The sequence below is a fragment of the Marmota monax genome, unplaced genomic scaffold (assembly GCF_021218885.2).
Source record: "Marmota monax isolate L192 unplaced genomic scaffold, Marmota_monax_Labrador192_F-V1.1 WCK01_AAM20220418_F8-fsc00047, whole genome shotgun sequence".
In the NCBI taxonomy this organism is placed as follows: domain Eukaryota; kingdom Metazoa; phylum Chordata; class Mammalia; order Rodentia; family Sciuridae; genus Marmota; species Marmota monax.
The window spans coordinates 6439625-6449744 of NW_026692072.1; the positions used below are offsets into that span (position 1 = coordinate 6439625).

General features: G+C 36.8%; 1 protein-coding gene across 15 annotated transcripts in view; it reads right to left on the minus strand.

Moving 5' to 3' along the window:
- Nucleotides 1-10120, minus strand: part of Lrrc4c (leucine rich repeat containing 4C) — a 1168074-nt gene that overhangs the window by 24184 nt on the left and 1133770 nt on the right. The window lies entirely within an intron of this gene.

Below are 10120 nucleotides of genomic sequence, written 5' to 3' on the forward strand. Positions count from 1 at the left end.
CTCAAAGTCCAGCAGGCTTGTAGACAGGTACATAACTGTTTATGGAAGACCTGTACTTGGAAGAATTGAAAATTAACCTCTCCACAAAAAACAAACAAACAAACAACAACAACAACAAAAAAAACAACAACAAACTCTCGATTCCAACTCAATTACATGCTGACAAAGACATTTTCTACAATTCCATTTATTCACTTGTACAAGAGAATGATTCTCACATATTTTATTGGTGCATTATAGCTGTACATAATGATGGGATTCGTTGTCATATATTCATACATGCACACAATATAATAATATAGTTTGGCCAATTCATTCCTGAGCACTTCAACAGACACATTTTAATCTCCTATCATGTGCTAAACACTATTTGGGGGACCATTCTCCCAAGAACACAGGTCAAAATCACCCTTGTAACTTTTTTCCAAACTCATTTGTCTCACCTTTCCATCCTATCATCTCTACACCTTATCAACTTTATACTTAACAGATGCACAATGGAAATTCCAAATATAAAAATTCTGGTCATATCTATATAGCTCCATTACTACTTCCTGAATTTTTTCTTTGGATAATTGAACTATATCATAGCCTGGTCCAGTATCTTTCTCCTTGCTTCTTTCCTTGCTTCTCTTCAATCTTTTCTCCAAACTGTGGTGGGATCCTTTCAAAACAAGTCAGATTATATTTTTCTTCTGCTCAATGTTCCACGGCTACTCATATCACTCAAAGTAATCCATAGAACTTTTAGTGGCCTATGAGACCATGCATATTTTTGTTCTTCCTCCAACCACTCCTCTGATATCATTCTCTGAACATATTGCTTTTACTCCATTTTGGTCATACTGCTCCTTGATGTTTCTCCAACACACCAACCTTCCTCAGGCACCTTACACTAGATGGATGTTTCTGCCTGGAATATTCTTCACCCAGATGGGCCTATAGCTATGTATAGGCTTCATGACAATAGTGCTATCTTTCATCCAAATAACCTGTGTACTTTCCTTCTTCACTTCATCTAAGACTCTCCTAAATTACACCTTCTCGGAGAGTCCTTATGTAGCTATTGTACGTAAGATAAAACCACCCCTGTCGCTCTTCATTCTGCAACCCTTTATTGTCCTTTACATCATCTTTCAACATGAACATGTTAAAAGAGGGAAGGAGGTACTTATGCCATGAATCCTTCCAAGATTCTCTAAATTTGTAGGAGTTTACACCTTTGTGTTCCTTAACACAACCCATGGTTCTTCCATGGGAAGAAGAGAAAGAATATTTATTGAGCATTCATCTACTGCTCTTGCCTGCTCATGTGTCTTTCTTCCTCATTAGGCAATATGTCCCATCAGGATATGCAATATATTCTGTTTGATGTTCCCAGAGACTGCAATGTAGTATGTGTTCAACAAATGTTTCTTGAATAGTAGATGAAATAGCTTATTTGATGAAATATGTTTATAGAGAAGGGGGCAAGACTGAAAACACCCTGAATTTGAAATACACAAATCATTCAAACCACATTGCTGATTAGAGAGAAACTTATAAAATTACATTTTTGAAGTAAAAAATAAATACACACACACATATGTTTGTTATGGTTCAAACTAAATTTTCAAAGACAGAAATATCTTTAGAAATGCCTAGTTTGTCAATCAACTTTCTCAAACTTGCAGAAATATTCCAGATTACTTCTGCTTATGTGAACTTTTATATAGCAACCAAGAGAAAAGGAAATACTTTGATTTCAATGGATAGTTTAATTTCTAAAGTGTTTCAATTCATAGAAAGATAATTGAAAGCAAAACCAGAATAAATGCATTCAGTTTCTAAATTATTTTAAAAAAACATTTTATCTTTTAATTACCTGTAGTAAGGTCCAGAAGCTCAGAAAAGAGAAAGCATCTCATTTGCTCTTCCATTGTTTTAAAAATCCAATAGTACCACCATCTATTTATTGTAGAAAGCTAAGGTGTCCATACTGTTTTCTCTAATATATCAGCTCAAATAATATCATTGTTCAACAGTTCTATTCGGACTTTCTCCTTTCATATCACATTTGACTTGCTCACAGAAAAAATTAACCACTTATTACTTTTCCCACAGCATTGTCTTCATTATACCACTTATCACTGTGATGACTGGAACACTCTCCTATTAATCAGTACATTGCCACTGAAGATCTGTATGTTTGGCATTTATTAGGAACTAGATATTTTAAATTCAAAATAAAGTGAGCATCTATAGACATAGATGAAATTATAAGTGCTATCCAGTGGTCTCATCTCTATAGCTGCTAGTCATGTGTTAATTTGAGATTGAAGGTCAAGGTTTGTGGGGTAAAAGATGGTATGTGCAAAGTGTTCTTGATTTTTAAGTAACAGCACCAGGTCAACCTTCTGCTCTCTCTGATCAGAATCTCTGGTCTGAAAGGACATGATAGCTGAGAACCTTTGAATGTGGCATTTGTCTTCATGAGTGTAGTGATAAAGGATGGATCAGGACTGGCACAGTCATGAATGACTTATCCCACCTCTCCTCACAAGTGAAGATAAATGACACAAAGCATGAGTCACCATGCATTATATCTAGTGAGTCCATGTTTATTCTCATGGACACAAACACACTGTAGACCTTTCCTCCAACCACATTGTTTTTCATTTTCAAAACACCCAACAACAACAACAGGGAAGCCAGGGGAAAGTTGGAGGGAATAAAAATGCTAAACCCATTTCTAGGAGTCAAACTGTACCCTGTGAGAGGTGATTCAACAGACCCTGACTCTGGGAACCTCAGAATGCGACTGCCATGTGTCTCTGGCTGTTATCATTACGCTGATGCAATAAGAGAGTCACAAAAGGTCCCCAAGGATGCAGCACTAGAATGCTCCCCAACCTATGGAAAATTCACCAAGATGTTACTTCCAACAAAATAGTTTATAAGAACTCCCAGTCCCATTACGTATAGTCTTCCTGACTTATTTATTCTCTGATGATATTCATTAGCCTCAGATGGTATACATTTCCTCTTTTTTGAGTTGGAAGAGTACATTGCCATAAAGCTCCTTAGATTTCTGATAAGGTGGGCAAAATACAAAATTTAAATGAAGCCATCGTCCAGGATGATGACCATGCATATTCCTCATAGCTCTGTGCCTGCCTACCATTTGGACATAGATTGCACTATTGAGAGCTCACAGGGTTAAATGATATCATTGCATTCCAACTTGAACCTAAGCAACAGCTGGTCTTTTTAGGAAGGATCTATTCTCCTAAATGGAAGTAAACAGAAAATGGTTTTGTCTAGATCCTATCCAAAAGTCAAGGCTCCTCTTTGCCAAAGCAGTTGAGAGTTATATAGTCTTTCACGTTGTCTGTGACTTTCCCACCATCTTCTGTAGTCCCTCTCTTCAGTTAACACTGACCTCTGGCTTTGTCCTGCTGGCAGAACAAAGCCTGGCCATTTTATCTAACCTGACTCTCACTCTCATCTCATTCCATCATTGATTCAGCTTTAGTTCTGATCATATGCTCCAAAAGCTAATATTTTACATCTATATTACTTTGGAAAATGGGACCAATTTGGTTCCAAGACCATACTTTTGTATTTATTATAGATCTATTATGGGATTCATTTCTTTTCCATGATCTAGGTTTTCTTACAATAATAAAACTGAAACCACAGGGTTTTTTTTTTTGTGTGTTTCCTCCACAACTAAAGACCTGGGTTTTCCCTCAAATTTCTAGATCTTTAACATTTTATACTATCTCCAGAGTTCCTCATATGCATCTCATTCAACATTAATTAATGGTTACTAAATATCAGAGATTGTTCTAATGACTACAGATTCTCCTACTGCATGAAGCCTAATTTGGGGAGGAAAAATAGTAAACAAGGAAAGACCAAATAGATGTAAATATTGAGATGAAAAAAAGAGTGAAGAGAAAGGGAATCACTAAGAGAAAACTTTAAGTTGATGGGTCTGAATAGATCCTTCAGTAAAAGGTACATATAACTTGAAGAATGATAAGAAGGAACTCAGAAATAAAATTATCTGGAAGAAAAATGATCTGGGGGTGCTGGAGATGTGGCTCAAGTGGTAGCACGCTCGCCTGGCATGCCTGAGGCACTGGGTTCCATCCTTAGCACCACATAAAAATAAAATGTTTTTAAAAAAATGATCTGGGAACCAGGCATAATTCCAGAAACATAGAGTCTGAGGTAGGAGGATCACAAGTTCAAAGCCAGCCTCAGTAACTTAGTGAGGTCCTAAGCAACTAAGCAAGACCCTATTTCTAAATAAAATGTAAAAGGATTGGGGATGTGGCTCAGTGGTTAAGTGCCCCTGGGTTTAATCCCTTGTACCAAAAGGAGAAAAAATAAATGATCTGGGAAGACAGAATCATTTAAAGACTCCAATTTGAAACAGTATGTTGCACTTAAATAATAAAAAAGGTTAAAAATAGGGGAGCCTTCTGGGGACAGTGGCACATACCTGTAATCCCAATGGCTTGGGAGGCTGAGGCAGGAGGATAGCAAGTTCAAAGCCAGCCTCAGCAAAAGCAAGGCACTAAGCTGTTAGAGAAGGTACAACTCAGCGAAACCCTGTCGCTAAATAAAATATAAAATAGCCTAGGGATTGTGGTTGAGTGTACAAGTTCAACTCCCAGTATCAAAAAAAAAAGAGAAAAAGAAAAAAAGATAGTCTGTTAGAAATGAAGTACTCAAGCAAAAAGGTAAATATAGCTAGAAGAGGTATTAGTTCCTGTGGCTGCCATAACAAATTACATAACATGGTATACCAAAAAAAAAAAAAAAAAAAAAGAATTTTTTTACAAGGTTGAAAGCCATAGGACTGAAGTTCAGATACTGGCAGGGCTGTACTCCCATTAATGGATCTAGGAAAGAATTCTCCCTTGACTTTTCCAAATCTGAAGCCTTACGGTGTTCCATGGCTTGACTCAAATACTGGCATCCAACTTCAAATGGCCCTCTTCTCTTCTCCTATCTCCCTTGTGTGTCTCTTACAAGGGGATACTTAATAATCTATTTAGGGCCAACATAGATAATCCAAATGATCACCTCTCCAGATATCCAACTTAATTTTGTATGAAAAGTCACTTTTCCCAAAGAAAGCCATATTCCAGGTTCCAGGGGTTAGAATGTGGACTTTCATAGGGCAACTATTCAACGCTCTTTAGAGATACACCTTGTTGGCCAGGAAAAATCAATTTCTCCATTCTATATGCCATAAGAATATCATGAAGAACTTTTCACTGGAAAATAATAAGGTCTGGTTTAGACTTCTAAAAACTCATTCTGGTCAGATGTAAGAACTGATGAGGGGAGCAACAGTTGGTTAACAGCACAGATGAGAAATGTCTTGACATTTGGAATAGAAAGAAGCAAAAATTTAGAATTGGTTTTGGAAGTAGAGTCAAAAAGGTTTACTTAGGGATTATAAATGGGGGTGGTGGTGGTGGTGGTGAAAGAAACCAAAAAATTGCCATCTGCCATCTACCAATGCAGCTGTCTCAATATTATCTGCTCTTGAGCTTCCCACCACCAAGCTCCATATGCCTGCCAGAGTATTTAAGTCACGGGATCACCTCCACTCCCCCAGCTTTTCATAGCCTTTTGAAAATATTACCCTCTCTGCTAGTTTGTTTCTCTTCCTAATCCTTATGGTGAGTTGTACCTTCTCTAACTTTTCCCCAAGTTTGCCCTACCTGGTGACATATCTCCTTCCCATCCCTTTCATTCTCTTTCTTTTCCTATCCTTCCTTTCCTTACCCTTTCCTTCCTTTCCTTTATTTATCTTTTGCCTTTTTCTCCTTTCTATCCAAAGCTGTTCCAGTTCTTTCCTACTGCAATACAATTCTCTGCAGTATCCAAACCAGAACCCACGTAGTAGACACTGAAATGTTGGGGATTTCAGCATATTCCATTGTTGAAAGTGACTAAAATCTTTCCGGCAACAGAGCTAACAATGGTTCAAATCCCAATTTTATATCCATCAGCACCTCAGGGGCAAGAATTTACTCTTCTAAGAAATTAATTTCTAGACTGTCTTTCTACTTCAGGGACCTCTTCTAGAAAAGAAGAGATTAATCAAAACAATGCTGATTCTCCTAGTTATGTCTTTTTAAGTATTGATTGTTTTACATCAAGTATAGTTTTCCTCCCTCATTTGTTTCAAATTCTGATAAAGAACCAAACCTTAAAGTGTTCTGAAGGAGTTCCCTGAAGCTAAAGATAGGACATGGCAGTGCATCACACTTCATGAAGTGAGGTCCCTTGATGAAGGCCACAATTTAATAATGAGCCATCATAACAGAACACATTGGCAGCCTGTAAAATACTCTGGGATTTTGAGGGGCAACAGGGAAACATGAGATCTTTGTCATCATTCTCTGACATTAGGCTCTCCCCTTTTGAGTTGGCCATATAAGACATTCCTGAGAATCTGCAAAGTTCTTCTAGCAAATGACTATTAAGCTCATTTTTAAATATGCTCAAAATTTTTCAGGATAATTTCAACATCAAAAGTTTCAGTTATTTGTGCCTGTATTTTTAGTTTATCAATTTTGGAATTACGTACTTTTTTGTTCCATGTGAATAAAAAAAATTTAGGATTTATTATTCAAAACCCTACAGTATTTAAAAATAGCACTATTAGAGCTTAAAGCATACTTATAAAGAAAATACCTTTCTTGGCATGTGAGATTTAGCAAAGGTGGAAAGAAGGGCTGATACTCTCTGGGCCTGGATTACAACATTTGTGCATTCAGAAAATGGTCAATGCAATCTATCAAAGTGGCACCTTTTAGAAATATAGGTCATCTATCAAATGACCAACAGCAGATGGAAAAGTTTTGTAGAATTTTAAGCTGCCATTCATTTCTAATCTTATGTTGGGTTTGTTTAAATGAGAACTGCTATCTTCATCACCATATCAAATCAATTGTGAACTAACAGTAGAAAAATATCATAAGAAAACCAAAACAAAACAAAATATAAGATATCCTAGCTGATAAATATTCATCTCCTCATTCACTGGCTCATTTATTTCTTAGCAAATATTTAAAATATTTAAGTCACTTACATCTTTTTTGAACATGAAACAAAGAAGTGGGAATTGAGCAGATGGTGGGGTTGGGGATGGATCATAATTAGGCTACACATTAAGAGAGTGAAATCTGTACTTCTACATAAAGGGGAAAATCCCCTTGCATTTGGAAATTTAGTGACATTTTTTCCACACTGGAAAATGTCTCACATCCTCCTCCTCTTATTACTGCTTGGAGAATCCCATTCAGAACAGAAGTATCATCAGATGTTGGAGAGAATTTTCAAATTGGAGTTAGGGAAGCCATCCCCAGGTTAATGAGCACAGAGCAGCAGGCATTTTGAAGAGTTTATTTGGAGAAAGGAAACGTCTGCAGAAATCAAGTGATTAAGATGTGATACTCAAGCGAACTCCAAGCGATCTCATTAGCAGAGACTAAGAATAGTCTACAAATGTAATAAGAGCCCTGATACAAGGTCACACATATGCTAGTGCAGTCCAGCTGAGTGGAACCCACCGAAGATGAAGATGAGGAAACCTCATTGGAACAGATCGAGAAATTTCTTCCCATCTCTCAAGGGAAGAAGAACGATAAACGTACAAGAAACTTCCACGGCACATTTCATGTAATTTTCCAGATGTGATTACATATATTTTCTTGTGTGTTTTATACCACAATATAGATTAGATCACTCAGTTGTTCTGAATGACTTCTATAAATGCCCCTTTTCCCGCAGATCCTCACAAACTTCCCTTAAAAGACACCCTATTCACTTGCACATAGTCACCAATCTCTTTTCTCTGAAATAACACTATTTGTCTGTGTGTCCTCTTTTCAGTATCGGATCCCTACTTTCATAGAAATGCACATTTCAGACATTATGAGGTTATATAGCTTTATTACTCAAACGTTTATTGAAGGAAAAAAGGAAGAATGCTTGATATGTGTTCATAAAAATCACCACCTAAACTATACCTCACATGATATTATATGAATATCAGAATTTTGAAATGGAAATTTTGGTTAAGGAATAAAGATGCAGTGAATTATGCATTCTAAAATGTTGTAAATTGGCAATGGGACTGATCATAAGTGGTTGCCCATGATTTTTACATGTGACAGACACAAATGGATTAGAGGAGGATCCTGAGAATTGTTTTGGACAGAGTTATGAGTCCAACTCTTAAGGCAAGTGATGGATGATGTCCTAGGCTGATCCTAGGCTTAACAGAGAAATTTCAGGGGCCACGGTTGTGGCTCAGTGGTACAGTGCTTGACTAGCATGGGTGAGGCCCTGGGTATGATCCTCAGCACCACATAAAAATAAATAAAATAAAGATATTTTAAAAAAGAGAGACTTCAGAAAGATTATTGGATAAGGATTTTTGTGAGAACCCTCTGGGGATTATGACTACTGCCTCCACCCCCAGAGGTAAGAAAATCCTGTCCCTTATATCAATCCTGATATATATATATATATATATATATATATATATATATATATATATATATATATCTGGCTATGCTTTATATTTTGTAAATGATTTATAGTGAGCAAAGGTAGAGTTGAGATGGGAGACTAGAGTAGACCCAGGAGGATGGTGTCTAAATCTCATCTGAAAAATCTCCAGAGAAAATCTTGATCTTACTTGAGAGAAGGAATTAATGAGAAATCCTGGGAGATATTTTGGATCCTTGTGCAGGAGAGCTGACAGTAGGAGTACACAGCTTACAGAGGGAATATGAAATTCTAGATGTATTTCCAGATGCATAAGGGGCTGAGGAAGGAGTAATTGTGTGGGAGAGAAGACTACCACTCTCATTAAGGCAAAGTTAGGGAATAGTGAGAAGGCATGGGTGAGTCAGCAAAGGACTCATAAAAGCCACCACAAGAGTTAATGTCAAATCAAGAATCAGTAAATGGGATGGCATCAAACTAAAAAGTTTCTTCACAGCAAAGGAAATAATCAAGAACCTGAACAGATCGCCTACAGAATGGGAGAAAATCTTTACCACTTGCACCTCAGATAAAGCATTAATCTCCAGGACATACAAAGGACTCAAAAACTATAACACCAAAACAAACAAACAAATAACCCAATCAATAAATGAGCAAAACAACTGAACAGAAACTTCACAGAAGAAATACACATGGTCAAAACAATATATGAAAAAATGTTCAACGTCTCTAGCAACTGAACAAATGCAAACTGAAATTACACTGAGATTCTTCTATGTCACTCCAGTCAGAATGGCAATTATCAAGAACACAAGTTAACAGTAAATGTTGTCAAGGATGTAGAGGGAAAAGTTCACTTGTACATTGCTGGTAGGATTGTAAATTGGTGCCACCAATCTGGAAAGCAGTATGGAGATTCCTTAGAAAACTTGGAATGGAACCACCATTTGACCCAGTTATCCCTCTCCTCAGTTTATACCCAAAGGCCTTAAAAAATCAGCATACTGCAGTGACTCAACCATATCAATGTTTATAGCAGCTTAATTTACAACAGCCAAGCTATGGAACCAACCTAGATGTCATTCAACATCAGATGAATGGATAAAGAAAATGTGGCATACATACACAATGGAATATTACTCAGCCTTAAAGAAAAATGAAATCATGGCATTTGGTAGTAAATGGATGTAAACTGGAGAATATCATACTAAGTGAAATAAGCCCATTCTCCCAAACCAAAAGTTGAATGTTCTCTCTGATATGTGAATGCTAACCTATAACAAGAAAGAATAGGGAGAGGAAGTATAGAAATTCACTGGATAGGACAAAAGGGAATAAAAGGAAGGGAGGGGGATGCAACTAGAAGAGGTAGTAGAATGAATTGGACATAACTTCCCTATGGTCTTATGTGAATACACTACCAGCACAACTCCATATCCTGTATAACCCACAAGAATGGTATCAACATTGTAATGGGTTGCACCTCATGTTTATAAAATTGGTCAAAATACACCCTATTGTTATATATATCTAAAAACAACAAATTTTAAAAAAGAGTTAATGTCCAATGTCCACTAGACTGAAAGATAGTGGT